At 42.1% G+C, this 24,949-nt stretch overlaps 1 long non-coding RNA gene across 5 annotated transcripts in view; it reads right to left on the bottom strand.

Moving 5' to 3' along the window:
- Positions 1-24,949, bottom strand: part of LOC118544917 (uncharacterized) — a 73,387-nt gene that overhangs the window by 29,534 nt on the left and 18,904 nt on the right. Inside the window, exon 5 of one of the 5 annotated variants that reach the window (XR_013442620.1) lies at positions 1,311-1,628. The exons of the other annotated variants lie outside the window; for them this stretch is intronic. This is a non-coding gene — a long non-coding RNA (uncharacterized LOC118544917). The remainder of the gene's footprint in view (positions 1-1,310; positions 1,629-24,949) is intronic. 5 annotated transcript variants of the gene reach the window in all.

Genomic DNA, 24,949 nt, shown 5'->3' with positions numbered 1-24,949 from the left:
AAAAATCTTTTTTTCCTTATCTTAACTTCCCTAAAAGATAACGGATTATCTAAAACAAAGATCAGTTGTATCAATATATTTTGTTTTTACAGCATATGTAGAAGTGCAACGTATGCTACCTATAGCCCAAAGGATGAAAGGGTAGAATTGGAAATACATTGTTGTAAGGCCCTTACACAGTATATGGAGTACTATAATATTATTTGAAGGTGGACTCTTATGAATTAGAGATGTATATTTAAATCCTAGGGTAAGCACCTAAAAATTTTTGAATTTTTTGAAATTTTTTGAAAATGAGGTAAAAATAATAAGTCTGTAGTAGTTATAAAAAACAAAACAAACAAAGCAAAAAAACAAAACAAAACAAAAGAAAACCCCTCCACACTCAAGTAATCCAAAAGAAGGCAGAAAGAGATGGAATGAACAAAACAGCTATAAAATGGTAAATTTTAATCCCCATATCACAATTACATTAAATGTAAATGGCCTAAACACACTAATTAAATCACAAAAATTACTTGGATAAAATGAAAAGATTAGAGAGAAAACCAATACCCAAGAATACCAAGAATATACTATCTATAAGAAACTTACCTTAAAGACATAGGTTAAAAAATGAAGTCTAGCTTACTCCCCTATGTATGTATTAGGGCAGACGGAAAGTCCAGTGCTAGTCAGGCAGTATTGCCGTCCCCTCTCCACCCACAATCAGATCGCACACAAACGTAAGAACCTGTAGGTCAACAGGAGGCCTGGCCCTTGGTCTACACGGTTGCCAGAGCTACACTTGCTCCTTCTGCTACTACATGATGCCATTTTCAGTCACTTCTCAGTTGTCTCCAAGCATTCAGCGGGTGGGATAGGTACCTTTATCATGGACTTCTTTACTGACCACAGACTTAGCTACAGAGGATCCTATCTTTACTCTCAGGACTGTGGCACTTGGTAACACGGGTAACACCCATCTGAGGTCCTACCCCTCTGGGTACTGTGTGGGAGCCACTTGAGGCCCCATTCTTTGTAGAGCCTAACGGTTTCCCAACCTTCCCAATCTTGGGACTCTTTTTCTTTCCCTGGATCAGATCCCTCCCTTTTCTTGAATAATTCAGCTCTATCCTCCAATTAGCCTATGTTAAAAAATAAAAACATTTTAGCTCTTTCATGGTGACCAAGAGGCCCTGAGCTTTTGCTTACAAAGCTCTGAAAAGGGGCTGTGATGTGGTGAGGTGGTACCTGTTACTTACGTTCACCCATAAATAACAGGAGAACCACCTACAGCCACTGGAAAGACAGAAGCTTATTTTTCTCACTTAACAAGAAGTGCTGGCCTTGGTTCTCCAAGTTGGTGATGTCAGGGCTGATGTATTTGATTCTTTTGACCTTTCTCTTCCAGTTACATGATGACACGGTAGGTCTAGCCATCAATTTTGCACTCGAGAGAGAAAGCAAGGGAGAGACAGGAAGAAGCAATGCTGGTCTCATCTGTTTCTTTCAGGAAAGTAGAATCGCTCTCAGCCACCGCTCTCCCTTGACCAGCAGCCCCAGGCGTGCCCCATGGGCCAGAACTGGGTCCCAGGGCCTCTCTGGATGCACGGAATGATGGACAAGCAAGGATGCTGCTTTGCAGGCTGTAGAGTGAAAGGCACAAATGGACAGGAGGTTCGGGAGAGGCCTTTCAGTAGCCACTTAACATTATCTTCCATAACCTGTCATCTTGCTTTATGAGTAGGAAGCAAGGCAGAGTGAATTTCTCAAACGCAGCACCCCGGTATTCGGACCACAGCAGGTTATGACATAAATGTGATGTCCAGGCACTGCAGGTCACGCTACTCCGGCAGGCCGCATGGAAGAAAGAGCAGAACATTCTGTGCATCAGAAATTGGGGGCAGGCGGCCAGAGGAGAACAGTGTTTGGAGGGCCAGGAGCGAAACAGGGTGGGATGGCAGAGACGCTGAGATAGAGACGTGCACAGACAGCAACAGCCTGAGGGCCCACGTCAGAGGCAGGAAGGGGGGTGTCAGATGCTGTGCGGTACCCACAGGCACACAGCTGTGGACTGCCTCCCCCCCCATGGGCCGAATGAAGGCCTGCTGTGGGCCAAGTCAAACTGATGCTGCTTGTTAATGGTCACTCTGACCGTATCATGTGCCTGTCCTGCAGTGGGGAAACAGAAGTTACACAAGTAAATCTGATATGTCCATAAAGTTGTGCCCGATGAATATAGTTTCTTCATAGGCTTTAAGAAAAGATACTTTGACATAAATATGAACTGATAGTTGAGGGGTCACTAAGAGTAAAAACACAGAAGCCAGAGAAATTTAGGTAAATTTGCCATTTGATCCCATGTCCCAATTCCATAAATTTCAATTCTGTTTATGCTATTAATTACATTCTTTTTCTTCACCTGAGCCCACATCACTGGGAATTGTACCTGTGCATGTGTACATGTGAATACATTTGATAAAACTTGCTTTCTTGCTCCCTTTTCTCTTACCGACTAATTTATCAATTCAACAAATATGCACAGAGCACCTTCTCTCTCCTTATACCTTTCCTATTTCCCACACTTCAGAGCTGAAGGCAGTCATGAGGAGAATGACAGGTGGTAGTTCGGGCTGAGGAGATGCAAAACATATCCACTCTGGACAGATATGCAGAAACTTCTCTCCCCCTCACCCCCTGGAAGCAGAGATCAGTAATAAATTAGGAGGATCAATTGCATGTCAAGCGCTGCTGCTATCATGCTGCGCATGTCACAAGACCTCTCTGTTTCACTGCCTTTTCCCTAAGACAACACTGGTATTATTCCTTTCCTTTCCCTCTCCTTTCATCTCTCTTGTCCAACTACCTACCAGATCTGTCATACAGATAAATGGGATATTGCTGGTCACATTTCTCTGGGAAAAGCAAAACCAAACTATACATGAAAAACATTTTTCTTCAATAGAACTTTTATGTTTACCCGTCATGGGTCAGCTCAGAAGGAGGGGTGAGCAACTGTCTTGAGACTATTAGAGAACTCTGCTATCCACACTAGCACAGTGGCCTCTTCTATTTATAAATGTTCACCAGAATGCGTATCTGCCTCTTTCCCTGACACCTCACTCTATGTTATGTCCACGTACGATATCTTACCATCCCCTGCAATTTTCCTTTTTACCATCATCACATTCATTTATGTAACCTAGATTTGAAGAATACTTCCAATGTGCCAGGCACTCATTGTTCTAGGCACTGAGAATACAAAAGTGAATGAGACAAAATTTCCTGTGCTTTTGAATCTTACATCCTAATACAGACACACAATAAACACACACACATTAAACACACGCACATGTGCACGTGCACATGCACACACACACAATGTGAGGGGTTGATAAGAACTGGAAAGAAAACAAAGCAGGTCAAGAGGGTTGAGAGAAAGAGATGGGGAGGGAGTGCTGTTTTAGTAGTTTAATTTAGTAGTAAGGAAAGTCCTCTCTGAAAGTTGACATTTGAACAGAGACATGCATGAACTGAACTGAAGAAAAGAGCCATCATAATATCTAGGTGAACAACATCCTAGGCAGAGGGAAGCAAATGCCAAGACCCCAAAATGGGAATGTACAGAGCAAACTCAAGGAATATCAAGAAGAGTAGGAGGGAAGGTGAGCAGAGAGGCAGGTGAAGACCAGATCATATAAAGCCTTTTATGCCACGGTAAGGATTTTACCCTAAGTGAGACAGAAAGCCATCAAAAGGATATAAACAAGGAAATGACATAATCAGACCTATGTTTTACAAGGTTCTCTCTGACTGCTGTACATACTAGAACAAGAGTGGAATCAAAGAGATCAGCTGGGAATCCACTAGAATGATCCAGATGATAGAAAATGGTGTCTTGGACTAAGAGAGTAGTGATGAAGGTGGTGGGAGATGGTGAAATTGTGTTATAGGCTGAAAGAGAATCCAACAGGAGTTTTTGTTAAGTTGAATGAGGAGTATGAAGGAAAAGAAAGCTATGGACAATTCCAAGATTTGTGGCCTGATCGCTGAATGAATACGGGTTCCCATTTAGTAAAAGAGTGAGCACTAGGGAAGAGGTAAGTTTGTGTGGAGTAGAGAAGGGAATTCAGTTTGGGGCATGTTTAGTTTGAGATGCTATTACATATCTGAGAGGGAATGCTGAGTAGGCAGATAGACATATGGGTGTCAAATTTAGAAAAATGACTGGGGCCGAAACTATGAATTTGGGAGTCATAAATGAATTTAGGGGTTACAAAGTTTAGAGTATACCACGGAATTGGAAATCAACTGAAGAAATGTTTATAAAAGGAGGGGGTGGTCAACTATATCAAATCCTTTTGAGAAGCTGAGTAAGATTGACCAAAACCTGACCATTGGATTTAGCCATTCGAAGGTCAGTGGGGACCTTGATCCAAATGGATTCAATCTATTATTGGGATCAAAATCCTCAGAGTTTTGATTAGACATTTATTATATGAAGACTTGTTATGTTGATCTTTCCAGTTGGAGTGCAAACTTCATTAACGTAAGGATGATGCCTCTTTCAGTCACCATTTTATCTCCAGTGTTTGGTCCACTGCCTGGCACACAGTGAATGCTCCACAGATATTTGTGGGATATCCCATTCTGTTCAGATTATTGTAAAGCAGTGGAGTGCTAGAGATTCCATTGAGGTTGTAGAGTGTTTGGAGATTTGTCGGTGATTGTAATGAAATGGGGAAGGGTAGTTTATGAAGCCATTAGAGGACCCCTCTTTCAATTTGATAAATACTGACTTTCTAAGTTTAAAATGGCGAATGTGCTTCAAGAGTACACTGTGGACAAGAGATGCCTGATATGTGGTAATTGAGATTAAAAGTGCATGTTTTAACTATCACTTGGTGTGTAAAGTAAAAAATTAATCCTGAGAAAAGCCATGAGGGGCAAACAGAATTTTTCCTTAGGTTATTTTCCTTGGAGAGGAAAACAGCAAATTTCAGTGTTCAGAGAGCCAGGCTTGTGTCTTTGAGCACATTTCCTGTACACGCTCACTTAATCAGGCAACATTATTGATTTTAGAACAGGTAAGATCTAAGATTGTCCATTTGTTCATATTAGCTCAGATCTTCCCTTTGACTAACTTCCTGGAAACAAATTAAAAACCATGAGAAACTCGGCAATTTTTTTCTCAGATCACTAAGGAACATTTGGTAAATTACTGCTTTAGTACATAAAATCGCTTCCACTATCCCAAAAGCTTTAATGTAGCTCCCCAATGGTACCTAATTTGCTCTGAGTTTGTGGAAAGAAAATCTGACTCAGTGAGTAACTACACTGAGCGGAAAGCTTGATGTGAGTAGTCCCATGCCCGGCGAAATCATCATTAGAATTAGGCCAATCAGATACAAAAATGATTGAAACACACTCAGGATGAAATATGGACCATTTGGAGAAATCATGAGACTCCTGCCATGTTAAGTATACTCTAACAATGATGGTGGATAAAAATGGGCCCCTTGGAAAAAAGCACCTTTGAGAAAAAAGAAGGAAGATGGAAATTTCCCAGAATTGTACATGCTATTAATATACAGTGCATTTACAAACAAATTATCATACCTTGGGAAAATGTTAGGGGAAGGAAGAACTCAATCAGTGAGTGACTGAAGTTTGTAATGAAGATGCAAACTGACATACACCAATAGTACTGAACTCCTCCAAGCCTTAATGGTCACTGAAGCTGCCAATCCTGAAAAACGCACTAGAGACTCCTGTTGTGTGTTTGTACAACTTCTTCTCGCCCTTTAAACAGAAGAGAGGACAATCACGTGGTCAGCGTCAAAGGTGGAAAAAGGCCAACTGGTTGTTACTGGTTGTCTTTTTGGACCCACAGGCCTGGAAGCTGACCTAACCTTTCCCCCTTAAATACTGGGTCTGAAAAATAGTTATATTTTACATGTTCTAGGGAATAGAATGAATTCTGGCTCTTTCTAAATGCTTGTGGATATAAGATTTAGTTATTTAGGGTAGAGTACATTTAGAGGAATAGTTTTTCCATTTAAGGTCTGTGGCTGAGGGGCGCCTGGGTGGCTCAGTCTGTTAAGCGCCCAACTCTTGGTTTCAGTTCAGGTCATGATCTCAGGGTTGTGAGATTGAGCCCCGTGTGGGGCTTACACTCAGTGCGGAGTCTGCTTGTCCCTCTCCCTCCCCGTCCGCTCCCGCCCCCCTCCCCACCCTGCTCCTCTGCTCTCTCTCCCTCTCAAATAAATAAATAAAATCATAAAAATAAATAAATAAGTAGAGTCTGTGGCTGAAAGTCTGTTCATTCTCAACCTGCCTCTAACACTGGTGATTCATCAGTATTAGAGGTAAATCTGGTAAGCAGAGACAAACACGAACCCATAATGCCGACAGAATGTTCTAGGTACTCCAAGGGAAGTAGGAAGGAAGTCATCAGTTCTGTTGGGCATATACTCATGAGGCTAGAGAGGACTATTAGGCTGAACTCCTAGTAGGTGAGCAGCCATGGAAGGAGGAGCACAAGACGCAAGTGTATAAAGGTGGAACTCGCATGGCGAACTGAGGGCCTATGAGTATTGTAGGGCAAGGAGAGAGAGCTCTCAGGGCCTGGATGCAGGGGTGAGGGAGGTTGGAGAGAGAGAGCAAGATGAAAAGTAGCAGATGCTATAAACTCCTCTGCAGAACTACTGGTAAGCAAAAAAATGTGTCTTTCTCTTTGAACCTTGACCAGACTTTGTGGTTAAAATGGAAATATACTGACATGTTAGTCAGTCTACTTCCTGGGATTTGTAAGCCAAAATGCATTTATACTATCTTAAAAAAACAAAACTGATCTTTTGCCCTCTACTTGTTTTTTAGCTGGTCGGGCCTCTTTACTCATTGGACCGACCCAAATTTTTATTTCCAAGGGATCTGAGCCCCGCCTGTGTGGTGGTCTAAGCACGCCCTGTTGACTTTTAGCACTGCCATGGAGTTATGAGGAGTTTCTGCTCCTGTTACACTGCAATACCTCTCTCTCCCTTTATAATCGGAATCAATCACCCAGCCTACACCTGAGCTTTCTTTTCTGTGCGCCAAAAAAAACCGGCAAGATAAGAATTTCCTTTTCCAATTCAGTGGAATCGTTAATGTGTCCCTTAACTGAAGCCTTGGATTCTAAACTCTAAGGCCATTGCTCTTTCCAGGAAGGTGGGCGAGGAGATTTGTTTGTTTGTTTTTTAAGAATAACATTTTTCTTTTCTTTTCTTATAATTTACTGATTTTTTAAGGAATCTCTACACCCAGCATGGGGCTCAAACTCACGACCCCGAAATCAAGAGTCACACGCTCTACTTACCGAGCCAGCCAGGCGCCCCTGCACTGCTTGGAATGTTAACCCTAGGAAGATGTTCCTTCCAATTGTCCTTCAAGGCTATCCCTACGTGGGCGGACCCACAGCAATAACTGTGCTAGTGTGTGTGTATCAGGTAAGAGCCACTCTTGAACACTTTCTTCTCTAGTCAGCAAGTCACGGGGTGTCTTCCCCCGCTACAAGGCCATGACGCGTGGGCTGGGGGAGGACCAATCTCTTCCAGCTCCTATAGGAGGAGGCAGTGTACCCGGTCACACCAAGACCATTTGCAGTGACGGGCCGAGTGTCAGCCTTCAAGGCCTCCTTCATTAGGAAATTACAAAAACATTCATTGAAGAGTTTTCAGTGCTTTGTGATTTTTAAAACACTTAAATCTTTATTTCATCTGGAAGTTCAAGGTAGGGATCCAGCTTTGTTCTTTTCCCAAATGACTAGCCAAGATATCTGAGTAACACATTTCTTTTCACTACTTTATTATATAACCAAATCCCGTTCCTATTTGGATCCGCTCCTGTGCTCAGTATTTTGTTTTATTGATCATCTGTCTGTTCCTGAAGCAATATATGTCAGTGGTAAATACTGCAGTTTCAATGACTGCCAAAGTCCTCCAGAATATCCTTGTGTATTTGGATCTTCCTTATATATTTTTATTCTTCCAAACTTTAAAATTGCTTTGCCAAGTTCCAAAAGAATTCCATTAGAATTTTTATCGGACTGTAATAAATTTATAGGTTGGTTTTAGGAAAAAGTGACATCTTTACAATGTGTGTCTTCCAAGCCAAGAATATGACATGGCTCTTTATTTATGGAAGTGTTCTTTCTCACTGGACACTGAGTCTTAGTGATATGAACTAGTTTCTTCTCAAGAGACTAGTTTTTTGTTTTGTTTTTGTTATCAATCCTGCTGTAAGACACGAGTTCAACAAAATGTAATCATTTCATGTTGGGTCACCAAGTACTCTTGACTGTTAGCATAAACACATGGGTGTATTGTTGAAAACTGTGTTGTGATGATTAACTATCCAAGATTCCAGGTTGGGATTTTTTTTTTTTTTGAACTGAATATAGAGGAATGGCCAGTTGAAAAAACTGATTGGAAAATTCAAAACATCCAGAAACCACCAATGTGTATTTTTGTTATTTGTCTATGAAGGATTTCTTTTATTGAAAAGTTGCATCATTATTCCAGAGCAGGAATGGAGGCCGTAATGTTATCTTGGCCACATATTTGTGGCCCATCTGAGAATTGTTTGCATAAGTGCATTGGCTAGAAGCCACATCTCCTGGTCCAAAACCCATTCTAACATTGAGAAGACAATAAAGAAGAACGGTGCGTGCCAAGTTATTTAACAGAGCTTGCCACGGGAGTTACCATGCCGGCTCTGTGTCCTCAATGCCTCGTATATAGTTGGTGCCAAACTATTTACTGAAGGAATGAATGGGGTCTCTAGCAAGGGTTTAGACGTATGCTTTTTTTTTTTAAGATTTTTTATTTTTTTAAGTGATGTCTACACCCAGTGTGGGGCTTGAACTCACAACCCTGAGGTCAAGAGTTGCTCGCTCTACCAACTGAGTGAGCCAGGTGACCCTATATGTATGCTTTTTAAGGTAAAAACTTGAGTATACTCTGTTGCCAGCCTGGCTGCCACGGAAGCAGGAGCAGCTTCTGGACTGGTAGCTGAGACTGGTGAGCCCGCCTGCCTGTGCCTCATCTAATTTCCCCAGGCCCTGCCTGTGATGCTTGGTCAGTGCCCCCCAGTCTACCTTCCATTCCACCGGTGGGTGGGCCCAAAGTGCTGGCTTCTGTTTTCCTTACCACCCAGCCTTCTGTTACCAAAGATCCTTCGTGCCTCATACCAGCCAAGTCACAAAACCTTGGACAACCACACTAACATTTTGTTGTTGGCACCGTAATCAGAGAGTACCGTGTTACAATCTGAGTGTTGGAACAACACATTAATGACAGACTTTGCCTGTTCTCCTTTTCAGGATGAGTAGGCTGATGGGTTAAAAATGACTCAATCATAGCCAGAATGGGGCAATGAAAAGAATTTTTTACCCCCAGTTGCAGATAGGGCTTATGAATGGGAATGATGTTAGGTCAAAGAGAATGCAGAGGGAAAGAGAGGCACGTCCACCCGAGGTAATCAAAGCCCGGAGTCTCTGCGACTGGTATTAGGAGCTGGACTAGAATGCCAAGAGATTGAAGACCAGAGCCTGTCGAAGGAAATAGCCAAGCCAGCGACAGCCAAAAGCTGAGCTTTTGTTTACTCTCAGAGATACATGGCAGTCTGAATTTATTTAAATGTCCGAGGGTGGAGCAGACATAATGGAGAACGATCATTTAAAATGCAGGTATAAGCGTTAGGAGCCTACGGCGTGTAAATGAGAATTACTGAGAGAGTAGGAGAGTTAGTGTGTGAACACAGAGGCCGGAACAGATTCTAAAGTCACAGCAGAAACAGGATTAGTGGGAATGAATGGTTGCACAGTCATAAGTCGTGAATTCTAGAGGTATTCACTGGGACAGGGAGAGAGTACAAACAGACAAGACTCATGGTAGAACACGGTCCATAAAGATCAATAAGCATTGAGAAAATTTGGATAGTGCAAGAATCACTCTCATGGGTCTTTTAAAAATTGACTATTTAGAACGTATTATCGTTATTGTTCATCACAATTCTGTAATAGTGACATCCTTTAAAATTGCTTCCGTCTTAACAGTTCTGCGAGTGTGACTCATCCGGGTTTACGGAGCAGCTTGGAGGCATATCTGTAAGAACTTAGGGCTTTGGATTTCCAAGTCCTGCTATTGGACTCCACTCCTATTTGCAATTCAAGGCTCACAGTCCTAAGGTCCAACCTCAATTTACACACACACACACACACACACACACACACACACTCATTCACTCCTAAATTTTAAGTGAGTGCTGAGACTACAAAGTGATTTCTCTATTATCAATACTTCCAGATATAAATAAGTAGATAAATAGATAAAAAAGGTATAAATATTGTTAAATAGCTTTGGAACTAGGCAGATGACCTCATTGTTATACCATTTTCAGAAACTCTGGAGTGACAAGAGCACAGATTTCTCCCTTTCCTCCTTCTTCCTTCCAACTTTTTTCCAGCAAACATTTATGGAGTGTGAATGATGTTCAGCTCATGCTCGGCTCTGAGAGCTACAGATATAAAAAGATGGGGACCCCTAATGTCTAGGACAGGGCAAGTGAAATTTGCATGATGCCCCTCAGAGACGAGTCTAGGGTGCTTGGGGAGGCTTTGAGGGCTGAAGAGCCAGCACTCAGACACCAAGATGAAGAAGGATAAGGACCTCCCAACCTTCCCAATTCTGGCCGGAGGTGCCTGAGACGGGTGTGGGGGGGGTGGGGGGCAGTGAAGGGCATGGGCCTCCTCGTGGGACACAAGGTCAGGGTCAGGGAGGAGGAGTAAGAGTACAATGGAGGGTTGTGTGACACAGACAGGCAGCCACCCCCACCCCACCTCCTCTCCAGCACATGAGGGCTATGAACTTGAAAGAATCGAGTGTCTCCGTTTGGCAGGCCAAAAGAGATGCATCCGCTTGGAGGCCAGATCATCAGAAATGGGCTGAGAGAGCTGTCCTACTTAGGAGGAAAACCTTTCTCTTGGTTGTGGAAAAGCTGCGCATTGGGGTGGCGGGGTCAGAGGAGGATTTTTCAAGTGTGGCTAATGAAGTGCTGGGTACAGGGGCCGGGCGGCAGGGAAGAACAGAGTGCGAAGACCAAGATCTCAGCTTTGTCTCCACCACTTACTAGCTGAGCAAACACCTGCTGTGAGTGAGCTCTAGTTTCTTCCCCTGTAAAAATCCCGAGTGATAATGAGTCATCCCATTTATTGAATTATGTGGATTTTTAATCTTACAACAACCCTATGAAAGAATTATTACAATTCCCATAACACAGATGAGGGAAACGAGGCTGAGGGAGGTTGAGAACACTTTTAAAATCTACATATCTCGTAAATGGCAGAGCTGAGATTTAAACTCATGTCTTGATTGAAAACCCTGTCTTCTTAACCATTACATCTTCTGCCTCTCCTCCATGGGTTTGTGTGAAGGACGAAAGGATGTCAAGTTGTACTGAAATGTTGGTAATTAATGTGACTATTAAACGCCTAATTGTTCTGATAACTTTCAATCTTTGTTTTATTTAGAGAACAGATTTGAGTCTGTGTATTTACGTTATTTTTTAAGTATAATTACTTTAAAAATTTTTTTCCTTCATTTTTACATTTTTTTGTTGTTCAGTTTGTCACATAATTGCTGTTTGAGAATCATTTTTTTTTTTTTAAGATTTTATTTATTTGACAGAGAGAGTGAGAGCACAAGGAGGGGCAGAGACAAAGGGTGAAGCAGACTCCCCACTGAGCAGAGAGCCCTAAGTGGGGCTCGATCCCAGGACACTGGGATCATGACCTGAGCTGAAGGCAGATGTTTAACTGACTGAACCACCCAGGCATCCGGAGGAAAGGAACATCTTTTGAATATAGTTAGAAATAATTAGCATACTCTTGTCAGGGCAGTATATACCTTTATTAACTGTGATTATCCATAAATGGCCATTCATTTCTTGCTTCAGCAGTGACATGGAAAAGGGCTGTGGACTGGCTTTTAACCCAGGGTCTGGGTTCATTGTCCTGTGTTTATCTTAGGCCAGATACACTCTTTGGCTAATATCGCTTCATGTTTAAAACAAGGGGATTAAAACACGAGGTGGCTGGCAATCCCTTGCAGCATGAATAGCCTATGATTCCTTGTCATTTTAGAAGAGGAGGTAATTCAGAAGAATATAATTTTAAATCAAATTCTACTGTAAGACTATTAATAATATATGCAGGGGCTCTAAGCAAGTAATAGATGAGAAAATGAAACGGTGAATTAAAGAAATTTGGGTAATTTCTAAGTTCTTTCTATTTTTGAAGTTCTATCATCCAAATGATACTACATTGTAATCTGAGCGCACTCAAATATTTCAAAGGACTTCCCTTTGATCGATCCTTTCTGATCTTCACACAGACAATATGAAGTAGCGAGGAGAGTGATTTTATCCACTCTCGACCGAGGAAGGAACTAAAGATGAAGTGGTGGCCAGGTCACTAGGCTAGTTGGGGACAGAGCGGGGAAAGACAGACTTTCTGACCCGTGCTCTGTCCACTACACCACCACATTCCCTGGCTCAATAAATAAATACTAACTGTTAGAGAAGGTTGCTTAATACAAACTGCACATTATTCTACTTTGACAGATGAGTAATCCTCAGTGATGAATTCCTTTTTTTGAAAGTTCAAAGTCTTTGGTTCATCAGTTTTTGAGCCATTTGTAGGATCAACAGGGTTAGGACACATGATACTTGCAACTTTTCATAATTAGAAAAACTGAAGAGTGGGTTTTACTTTTTCTTTCCAACTTAAAAAAGCCAAGCAGATAATATGTTAAGCTCTCTTTGACCTAAGACACTTTTCCTAAAAACCACGAGCCTTTGTATACATTTAGCAGCTATGACTAAGCAACTCCCTCTTTCAATTACATATGCCTATATTAAGTGTTATTGCCGTGTTTGTGGAAAAGATTCATCTAGGCTTTTTCCACTCTTCAAAAAATTAATGTATCTACTATTATTGAAGTAGCTCATTTCTATTTTAGAGTTTTAATATTCATGTAATAAGAAAAAAATTTTATCAGTACGGAAGAGTATAAAATAAATGTGATCTCCACTCCATACCACTCCAGCCCAGGCTGATGCTCTCCATACAGGCATCGTTAACAGCTACTGCTATTAGGTCATGTAGCAGTTACTATTATAATTTAAAAGAATATGCTTACAGCTCTGTTTCTCAATTTATCAGCTTTGGAAAGTGTCTACTGACTTCTATCTATGAAAGATAAGGAAGAATATTTATACTTGCTCCCAACTTCTCTACCTCCTAATTTTTTTTTTTTTTTTAATTTTATTTATTTGAGAGAGGCAAAGAAAGAAAGAGAAAGAGAGCGCGGTGAGAGGGGCAGAGGGAGAAGCAGACTCCCTGCTGAGCAGGGAGCCCGATGTGGGGCTTGATCTGGGGACTCTGAGATCATGACCTGAGCCGAAGGCAGATGCTTAACCGACTGAGCCACCCAGGTGCCCCTCTACCTCCTAATTTGTGTTAGTTATATTATTTATAATCCAGTTGTATTTCTAATTTTTCTAAAAACTGTATTTTAAATTATTCTTTGTCACTTTAAACAATACCCAAACTTCTACTTCTGGATTTATTTAGATAAGATGCTCTTGATTCCCAGTTACGTAAGAGGGTCTACTTCTAAGTTTTTGTTTTACGGATAGATTTACACATAGACATCCCTCCATATATACGTGGTCATGGTTTACTATATTTATATTCGGCTCTGTAATTATAATGAAGTCTTTGGAAGATTAAAAGCGTTAATCCATATAAAGCTCACAGCACAGTGCCAGGCACATAGGTCATCCGTAGCCACCAGCTGTTATGAACAACTGAGTAGTGTAGAGGAACCTCAATTGAGAAGGAAATGTAATGCTATTTAAGTGAAATTTTGTGGCTTAAGTGAGATTCTTCTCAACCTGAAGAACTAATAGATCCTTCCTCCCTCTTGCCCTTTCCTCCTTTTCCTGCTTTCTTCACTTCCTTTGGGTCATAGTCAGATGGCATTGCTTCTTGTTTTCTTTCTTGGATTACAATTTGTTGGATTACTTCTTTGAGCTTTGGTTTTGTATTGTACAGGAAGTAAGCTTCCTAAATCTTGAATGTCTAAAAATGGTCTTTTTTTTAGCACTCAAATTTGCTTAGTAGTTTGGCCAAGTTTAGATCCATTTGTTTCCCCTCAGAACCTGGAATACATTCTGCTAACGACCCACCAGGGAAGGACTTTGGTCTCTTTGGTTCCCTGATACATCACAAGCACCCAGAACGGTGTCTAGCACGCAGCATACACTCTCTATACGTTAGTTTTATGGATGATCTTCTAGTGACTAGTACTGCTGAAAAGAAATTGCAGGGATAGTCCGATTATTGTTCTTTTATTTGCCCTCTCTCTGGAAGCATTTAGGGTTTTCTTTTTGTTCTCAGAAATTCTAAAATTTCTAGATGTACTTTTGTTTACTTTTCCTGCTCTGTAATGGTTGGGTTTTGTCAATCTAAAAACTCTTGAGTGTAAATAAATTTATTTCATTATTTTCTTGACTATTTCTTTTTCTCCATGGTCCCCTCTACCTTCTAGAATCACCTTTAGAGAAGTATTAGATTTCTTAGAGCTAACTTCCATGCATCTTAATTTTTTCTCATATTTTCTGTCATTTTACTTCTTTTATTTTACCTTTCAGGTAACCAACTTGATCTTCTATTGTATTTATATTACTACTTAGAAATTCCATTGAAATTTTGATTTTTACTTTCCAAGAACTCTTTCATGTTGTCTGATTGTTACCTTTCATCGCAAACTATAATCGTCTTAAAAGAATGCAGATTATAAATTCTTCTGATATGAATTAGCATTTTTATTGCTCTTACTGAAACTGTTTTAAATATTAATTGTATTAACTGGCTAATACAGGTGTTAAGAATGTGAGTGATCTGTGCGTGCATTCATTAGGGTTGGTTTTTTTTCGTAAATACTCTTTAAGTGCGTGGATTATCTTTTTCCTCCAGCTTCAGTTATTTATTTTTCTAAGGCTTTCCCTTTTGTGTTGTTTTTTTCTCCCAAGTCTGAGGTTCCATGCTGTCCTTTTATAGGAATGAATGAAGAACTACACAAACACCTTAATTTAGTATCAGTAGCTTGTGTGGGTTTCCTTTTGGGGGTTTACGTTTGTTTCTCTAAGCTTTTTCACTCAGAACAGAATGATTGACAGCAGTTTTTGTATAAGTAGGTGGAGTTTGTGGACAGGAAGGCTTCCCAGTAGGGTTTCCTGTGGGCAAAGCACAAGCGAGCAGATCCGGAAGCCCGGAGGTTTCCGGGTGGAGGGGTGGAGGTGTATTTGAAGTCTGGTGATTTCCAGTCTGAGTTTACTATAGAGATTCAGAATTTCTTCAGTATCTCCTCTTAGGCCACACAGTCCTCACTGAGAATGCTCTCTGAGAGACAGCTTGCTTTCTAGAGCGCCTCGCTGGCTTTTAGCCTGAGGGCAAAAGTCTCAGCAGCCAAGCTCTGTTTACACAGGTCGGAGGAAAGGGGCCCAGCTGTGCGGAGGACTGCATCCCGCTCCTTAATGAAGCCACTGATGATGGCCTCACAGCCCATCATCGTATTGTATTGTCCTGGGAGCAGGAGGTCCCTTCTGGGGCCCCCTTGGGAAGACACGTGCTCAGTTCTTATGCCCGGGCCTACAGTTTTTGCTACACTTTCTCATCAGTTCATCTATCTGTTTTTTCTTTCAGAAATTCTCAAAACTTCTGGTTTGCTGATGACGCTTTTTCTTGTTTCCTATGACGTTATCATATTCTCTTCAAAGAATTTTTTCTGTTACTTTGATGGGGATGTTGGAGGTCAGAGAGGTAAATGCATATCTTAATCTACCACTGTGTATGTGTATTCACACACACACACACACACACACACACACACACACACAGCACATATGCATTTGAAAAGATATAATAACACATCCAGTCAATCCTTTGGGGGAAGATGCAGTCCTATAAATTAACAGAATACAATCCCTGAATTCTTTAGTTGGTCTCAGTGTTTTGCCCAGTTTATGCTTATTAAAAAAATCTAATACTGAACAATGTGTCAGGAATTACAATTATAAAGTCTGAGAAAAAAAGGTTTAAGGTGACATTTTAGAATATTTGCTATAATTATTTGTATCTAAATTGGAATATTTGCTCATTGTTGCTTTTCCAATTCCTCTACCCTTGGATTTAGACTTGAATACTGCAACTCCATAGTAAATATGAGGGACCACTTGCCAAGGCATTGTTTTATTTTTTTTAAGTAGGCTCCACTCCCAGTGTGGAACCCAATGCAGGGCTTAAACTCACAACCCTGAGATCAAGACCTGAGCTGAGATCAAAAGTCAAACGCTTAACTGACTGAGCCACCCAGGCGCGCCCCCCAGGCACTGTTTCAAGCATAATACTGAAAGAAGGGCTGTTCAACTCTTATATTCTCCGGGCATAGCAATGTCATTTGGATTCTCCTGATTCAGATTCCTTTCCTTAGAAATTCTTCAAACAAGTGTTTAACTTAATAACAATAAAAAATGTTTATTAAAAAAAACCCGGGGACTCCTGAGTGGCTCAGTCAGTTAAGAGCCTGTCTTCAGCTCAGGTCATCATCCCAGGGTCCTAGGATTGAGTCCTGCATTGGGCTCCCTGCTCAGCAGGAAGCCTGCTTCTCCCTCTGCTGGCAGCTCCCCCTGCTTGTGCGCTCGCTCTCTCTCTCTCTCTCTCTCTCTCTCTCGGACAAATAAATAAAATCTTAAAAAAACCAACAAAACACACACACACACACACACACACACACACACACACACACACACAAAACAAACAAAAAACCAAACAGACCCCAAACTCTGAAATTAGCAATATGCTTCCCAGTAGTAAATCCAAGGTTGAATCTGGGCTCTACCAGGCACTAACCCTGCCCTCTGGGCAAATGATTTAAAACTTTCTAAGTCTTACTTTCTCAACTTGTAAATGACCATAATAATAGTACTTGTATCTATACAGGCTGGGTTCCAGAATTAAGACAACGTACACAATTCCCTTAGCACAGTTCCTAACACGTAGTAAGGCTTTATTAGATAATTCACATCTACATTACAGAACAGTTCTGTAATAAAGATTTATTTGAGAGAGAAAGGGGGGAGGGGCAGAGGGAAAGGGAGAGAGAGAATCCCAAGTAGACTCCCTGATGAGCACGGAGCCTGACCTCAAAACCCTGAGATCATGACCTGATTCAAAACCAAGAGTCGGATGCTCAACCAACTGAGACACCCAGGTGCCCCCAGAACAGTTCTGTAATAGACAATCAACCTGTCTCATTAAGATACTGATAAAATATAGCAAAGTATTAATTCCTTGTTCTATCTGGTTGGTCTTTTGGCACATGCTTTTTTTATTGTAGTAAAATATATATAACATTTACCATTTTTATGTGTACAGTTCCGTGGCATCAAGTACAATCACATTGTTGTGCAACCATCACCACCATCCATCTCCAGAACTCTTCATCTTCCCAGACTGAGACTCTGTACCCATTAAACAACTCCCTATTTCCCCCTGGCCCCAGTCCCTGGCAATTACCATTCTACTTTCTGTCTCTATGACTGTGATTACTCTGGATAACTTGCGTCAACGGAATCATACAATATTTGTCCTTTTGTGACAGCCTTATTTCATTTAGTAGAATGTCCTCAAGGTTCAATGTAGCATGTGTTAATTTCATTCCTTTTTAAGACTGAGTTCTATTCCATGGCACCTGGCTGGCTCAGTCCGAAGAGCATACAACTCTTGATCTCGGGGTCGTGAGTTCGAGTCTCACATGGGGTGTAGAGATTACTTAAATAAAAAACTTAAAAAAAAAAAAGACTGAATACTATTCCATTGTATGTATATGCCACATTTTGCTTATCTGTTCATCTGCTGATGAATACTGGTTACTTTCACCTTTCAGCTATTATGAACGATGCTGCTATGAACATGGTGTATGCATCCCAGCTTTCTGTCCTTTTGGGTGTATATCCAGAAGTGGAATGCTGGGTCATACAGCAACTGATGTTTTTATTCACTCTTGTCATTTGGTAACTCATGTCAGTTTGCATTCTTGTGTTTGAGAGATTTATTCTTGTGTTTGAGAGATTTATGGCACATGCTAGTTTTGTTTTCTTCTTTGTTTCACGACAAATATGCTGACACAGCTTTTCAAAGAGGGGAGACAGAGTCCTTTCCTGGGACAGAGTCCATGATGATTAGGCACTGGGCGGGATCCACTCACCAGCCCCCAGGGCTCCTCTGGTGACGGGGAGTCATCTCCGTGGCCCTGTTTACTTAAGACAGAGCCCCCTTTCTGCTGGCCACCAGAACCAGCTTCACGAGCTCGGCAGCAAGGGTACAGCGTGTTTGAGGCCTGGCCTCCCAGTTTAGTGGGGAGTTTATAGGCACCCCCCACCCTCGACCCCCCTCAAATCATAGTTAGAACTAGACTGCCTCACACAACGATAGCAAAAAAGTTGTCAAAGAATATTTTGGTGTGCTTTGGCAATGGGAGATCTGGGTTTGGCAGGTTCTGTAACGGGATAATTTATGGGCCCTGTAATTTAAAATTATGAATTCAAATGGGATACATTTGGAAAGGGATTAGTTTCAGGGAGGGGGAGGCCCTGAAGCATAAGCTTTATCAACCGCACAGTAAATCTGCTTCTGGATTTGGAGACTATTAAAAAGATCCTTTCCCCCTCGAGCTCTGCTTTAGTAGTCCTATTCTCTGTCATTATTTTCATTCCACAGTTCAGACATTAAAGAACTTGGTGAGACTGGAAATGTCTGGGTGCCAGATGACTCTCAAGCCCACACCATCTTCAGCTTTCCGGGGCCAGAGGAGGCTGATGGCAGGGAGGAGAAACAAGGTTTTGAAAAACACCGTGTTCATTGCAGAACATTGGGAGGCACCAAGGGAAAAGCAAATTCACCTACTAACTGCCCTATTACCCAGAGATAAATCATTGTCAACATTTTGGTGAATTATCTTTCCAGCCTGCTTCACATCCCCTCAAACCGGTAACCTGCTTTTTGTATACAACACTCAGGAACATTTCCAGGTCATGCATTTTCTAAATATAATAAACATTTTAAGAATTTTTTTCTTATGAAAAGGAAAAATAAGACATCCAAACACTATTTCTGAACTGACCCTCCAGGCCAGGCGGTTGGATGGCGTCCCCCAAAGCGCAGATGCTGCCACCTAAAGGAGAGATGCTAAAAATACTGCAGTGACATTTTAAGAGGATGTTTGATGTGTTAAGCTGTGCTGGGAAGGGGGCTAATTTTGTTTTGTTTTGTTTTAAACTTTCCTTCCTCTTGCCAGACTGGTTTTCCTCCTCCCTTTAAAAAGTCATTCGACTAGGTAATACATTTACCAGCATAAAATTTTAAATAACAAAATGGTAGAGAGTGAAAAGTAGGTCTCTTACCTAACCCTGCCCACCTGACCACAGTTCCTCGCTCTAGAATCAACCACTATTAGCAGTTTCTTGTCTCTCTTTCCAGAGACTGTACATACACAAGACTCAATGTTTGTGCAGATGCATGGACTGATACACAGATGTCGTCCCCCCCGCCCCCACCAAATGGTGGTACTACTGTAATATTGGACCCACTCTTCCCCACCTTGATTTTGTTTGCGTGGTATTTTTGTATACACTCTCTGGAGATAGTTCATGTCGTATATACCAGGTTGACTTTTTTTTTTTTTTTATGCTTGCATGATACCCCATTTAACTGTGATTCGTTTAACCTGTTCCAAAGGATAGGTATTCAAGTTGTCTCCATTTTTGCTATTTCTTGTTCAATGATGTGGTGACCCTCTTTGTACATATGTCAAAAAAATAGATTGAGGGGCGCCTGGCTGGCTCAGTCGGTAGGGCGTGTGATTCTTGATCTCAGGGTTATGAGTTTGAGCCCCACAATGGGTGTAGAGATTACTTTAAAATATATATATATATTATAATATATATAATACATATCACAATATACTATATAGATTACAATCTTGGAAAGGAAATTATTGGAGTTTTTCTTATCTGACTCTAACGTTTGCCACTTCACTCCCTGCCTTTTGCCAATATGGTGACATCAAAATCTCTAGTTTAGTCAAAAGTCAGTGTTTACATAATTAAGACTGAAATATTACTCACTGCTAAACCAAACAGTACGATAACTGTATCTTCTGGCATTAGTAACCGCTAATCACTCTTACCCCCGGCCAAATTGCTTCCTTTTCTATACATCATCACCACTTTTCCCCTCAAATGATCCAACAGACTTGGAAAACTTTTAGTAATAATTTCCCCCCAAACTCTCAACACATGGAATAATCTATCAGTTCTAAATTTCTCTCCTTAGATGTCTCCCTTTCGCACTGGACACCGGCGTCTGTTCTCGGGAGGGTTGCTTGTCAGGCGTGATGAATACCCAGCATCCGAGCACTGCCCCTCTGCCACTCCGCTGGGTGCATCCTCTGTTTTTTTCTGGATCCCGTGTCGCCTCTTCCTTGTTTACACCACACCGTGGTGGAACTCTGCCCTTTGGGAGCTTCCTCCTACATGATGATGCACAGTAGCAAATAATTTGAGACTTTGCATGTCTGAAGATACCTTTATTTTCCCCTTACACTTGTTGGGGAGTTGGCTGGATACAAACTTTTCCGTGGTATTTTATTTCTGAATTTTGAGGGTGTTGCTCTGCTGTCTCCTAGAATCCTGTATTGCTGTTGGAAAGTCCGATGCCAGCCAGAGTGCTGATCTTTAGTACATTACATGGCCTGCTTTGAATCTTCTCTTTATTCCCAATCTTCTGAAATTTTACGAAGATGTGCCTTAGAGAGTGTGGTAGCCATCAAAAAGCATGTCTTCCTTCCATGGTGCAGAGTGGTGGAGGAGAATCCCGTGCTCAGCCCTGCTCAGCATCTCCTACCCCTCTGCATTTAGGAAGAACCTTGTGACTCATTCTCTCCAACAGAAGGAACGTGAGTAGAATATACGTGTTGGCTCATGTGGTGGTAGGATCAGGGGACAGAACTGGGGTGAGGAAGGTGAGAAATGGGGATACACTAGCTCCTGGCTGACCAGTACTAGAGAAGGGGGTGGGGCAAGGGACCAAGGTTTGTGTTCCTACCTCCACTCTGTCTCTAGATTCAGCCCTGCTCTTCTCTTCTGCCCTTGCTTGGTCCTTGCAGACCCTGAGTCTGACCTCTCTGGGAGAAGCATCTGATGCCTTGATCCCATCTTCTTCTCCAGGGTCTCAGGCTCCATTGTTCTCTACTCTGGTAAGTAGGTCACCTGTCATCATTCATTCATTTCCATCTTCCAAAAATTTACTGAAGTTGCTTTCTGCCGCTCTCCTCATCTTTATATCATTTTCCCACCCGTAACTGTTACTTTGGTGGGGTTTGGATGGAGCCAGAAGTGTGCTAATTTCCTGGGGCTGCTGTGACAAATTACCACAAACTTGGTGGTTTAAAACAACAGAAACATATTCTTTTACATTTCTGGAGGCCAGAAATCTGAAATCAGTCTCACTGGGCTGAAATGAAGATGTCCGCAGGACCACGTTCCCCCTGTGGGCTCTAGGGGAGAATTCATTCCTGGCCTCTTCCACTTCTGGTGGCTGCCAGCATTCCTTGGCTTATGGCCACGTCACTCCACTCTCTGCCTGTGTGGTCACATCTCCTCCCTCCGTCTCTCCTACAAAGATGCTTGTCGTTACATTTAGGGGCCCCACAGATAACCGGGGATTATCTATTTGAAGGGACTTAACTTAATCATATCTGCAAAGTCTCTATCATATCAGGGAACATTCACAGGTTCTGGGGATTATGGCCTGGACACATCCTTGGGGGTCATTGTATAGCTTAGCGCAAGGAGAGAAGATAAAGGCATATGGTCAGTGTACCATGTTTAATGGGGGTCCTTTCTATGTTTTCTTCTAGTACCTTTAGATTTCCTTTCATACATTAAGATCTTTGGCCCAGTTGGAATTCATTTCGTAATGGAGCTTCTTTACTATCCCAAACACTAATTATTAAATACCTGTATTTCCCCCATAAAGGGGAAACAAAGGTGACTAGCTCTTAAGAGAAAAAAATTAAAACACGTTTATTTTCCTATAGTAAGTACAGAAATATGAAAAGAAAAGAAAAGAAAAAGGGCGCCTGGGTGGCTCAGTCGGTTAAGCATCTGCCTTCAGCTCAGGTCATGTTCTCAGGGTCCTGGGATCGAGCCCTGCACTGGGTTCCACGCTCAGCGGGGAGTCTGCTTCTCCCTCTCCCACTCCCCCTGCTCATGCTCTCTCTCAAATGAATAAATTTTAAAAAATCTTAAAAAAAAAAGAAAAGAAGTAACTAGATATAATTTTAGAGAAACTCTCTCTGCTCACTTTGGATTCTGAAGAGGGTGCATGGAGAACAGAAAGTCCCTTCCCCTGAATCACTCCCCGTCTGATGAGAATACCCCCGCCTCAGGCAGCAGGATGGAATAGTCTAGGCACCACAGCGGCGGGAGAGGTGTGTGGTGCAGGGCGGACACCCTTACCTTCCTTCTGACCTCCCAGCCTTTCAGGGAACGACGCACTCGGGGGCCTGCAAACCTGTCACTGCAATGCATGCAGTAAGGGGTAAGGAGACACAGCGAGCTAGGACTCCAGTCACACTTTCCAGGGACCACAGGCCTGGCTGATCCTCAACCTGAACTTGATAAACAAGTGCAAAATGTTCACATTTTCACCCCGTTTTGGATACATGTCGAGGCAGTTAGCCAATTGCCTCCTGGGGGCTTCTACACAAGCTGTGCATGAGGATTTTTCTGTCATGGCCTTCTTTTCACTTATTTAAGGAAAATTTAGAGTATGCCAGGGTAATCGTTTTGTATTGAAGCACTGTAATTTAGCTCCTTTCTGGACTTTGTAAGCATGAGTCACTTTCTGCAGCAGTGCTAGGAGATGCAAATAGAATATTATTTCCAAAAATTTGAGATTTTAAGCTGGGTCTTTTACTTGTATTCACTTGTTAGTTTTAGTCTTAATTGTGACACTCATATTATTGAAAGAATGACAGAATTTGAATCACATTTTGTCCTGAGCACTAATGTAACAAGCTGCTTCTCAGTTTCACACGATTTCTTTTACATGTGGGTCATTATTGTTCAGTGTTGTTCTCTTCCACTCCTGCGCGCCCTGTCTCCCACCCACATATACACTTCCATCTCTGGATCCCAGATCTTTCTTTATGGGCCATCTAGATGTTTGTGCATTCTACTTTGCTACTTTTCATACCTTCTAAATGTCCCTCTTTGTCTAAGTGTGACTACCTTACACTTGTCCAACACCGGATCTTCCTTCTTGCAATGATATAGTCACACGGTCTACTTTTTTCCCTTTTTTTGAGTGTGCCCAGAGAGTGAAGAAAGGAGACAGTCAGTTGGAAGGAAGCATGAGCTGTGGACAAAGAAAGGAGAGGAGGAGGTATGAAGAGAAGATCCTACGTCTTCTCCTTTAAATCTGGATCCAGTCTCAGAAAGCATATTTCATTTTGAACTATATGGAATGCCTGGTGCAGGAGCAAATGTTGGAGCAATCACAAAGCTGAGTGCTGCAGGCCATCGCCCGGCATCTCCTACTTTCCCCCTTGACTTTCCTGTGAAAGCTTTACCATAATGCACTACTGCTTGCTTTACAAAACGTTTGTTTGTTTATGAAAGTTGTGTAAGGTGACAGCAGAGATTTTAGAATCGGAAAGACTTGGTTTTAATGCTCAGCTTTGCTATGTGACCTTGGACAAATTATACAGCCTCCGGAAGCTTTAGCTTTTCCACAGTAAATGTTTATTTCATGAGAGATAAAGGAGAAAATGTAGGTAAAAACCTTGGCATAGTGCCTGGCACTTCAAACAACCCAGAATTCCAATTAATCCGTTCAACAGATATTTCCCGAACATTCACCGCGTGCCGGCGCCCGTCTGCTGGGTGCTGAGCATGCTGTGACCAACGGTCAGGCCCGAGGCCTGCCTGTCCGGGACTTAGGTGCTAGCAGGAAAAGCAGATAATAAACATGCAAACAAAATGTAATTACAGAGGCTGATTAGCCCGGGAGTAAATAAACAGGTTGCGTGGCTGGGGGGGCGCAGGGAGGACCTCTCTCTGCCAGGAAAGCCATGGAAGGCTTCACTGCAGCCCGAAGCATGAGAAAGAGCAGGTGGAGCCTGGAGCTGTTTAAGGCAGAGGCACTTACATCACTGGCTCAGAAAGAGCCCGCCCACCTCCCGGGTCAACGGACTGGCGAAGGGCCAGAGCCCTGGGTGGCTGCCTAATGGACTCTGAGGGGCTGGAATCCACAGAGGAGTCCCACTTTCAAATCCCTCTTTGTGCGGTTTTGCAACCTGCCCGACTGTTGTCTTTCTACTCTGGCTCCATCTATTGAACGAAAATGACCAGTGCTGCCTAAATTTGTCCATTGTGGCTTTGTTCGCAATCTTCTAATTAAGTGGAAACTGAATACACTTTCACTTAACATTGTACTTAGTTTTGACTCTGTCAAGCTCTATTTCTGGACAGAAGAGAGTTTAATCATTCCTTCTGAACACACTTTTTTTTCCATAGCAAAGTTCCAGTGTCCTTTAACAGTAATTAATTACGCTGGCTCATGTGGGCTTATGGAAGCTGCAACCTTCCATTCATTTTGTTTAAAAGAAAACCACAGGTTTAAAATGGAGTCACTTTTGGGGCACCCGGCTGGCTCAGTCAGTGGAGCATGTGACTCTTGATGTCGGGGTCGTGAGTTTGAGCCCCACACTGGATGTAGAGATTACTTAAAAATAAAATC

The sequence above is a fragment of the Halichoerus grypus genome, chromosome 11 (genome assembly GCF_964656455.1).
Source record: "Halichoerus grypus chromosome 11, mHalGry1.hap1.1, whole genome shotgun sequence".
Lineage (NCBI taxonomy): Eukaryota > Metazoa > Chordata > Mammalia > Carnivora > Phocidae > Halichoerus > Halichoerus grypus.
This window is presented reverse-complemented; position numbering and strand designations above follow the sequence as displayed.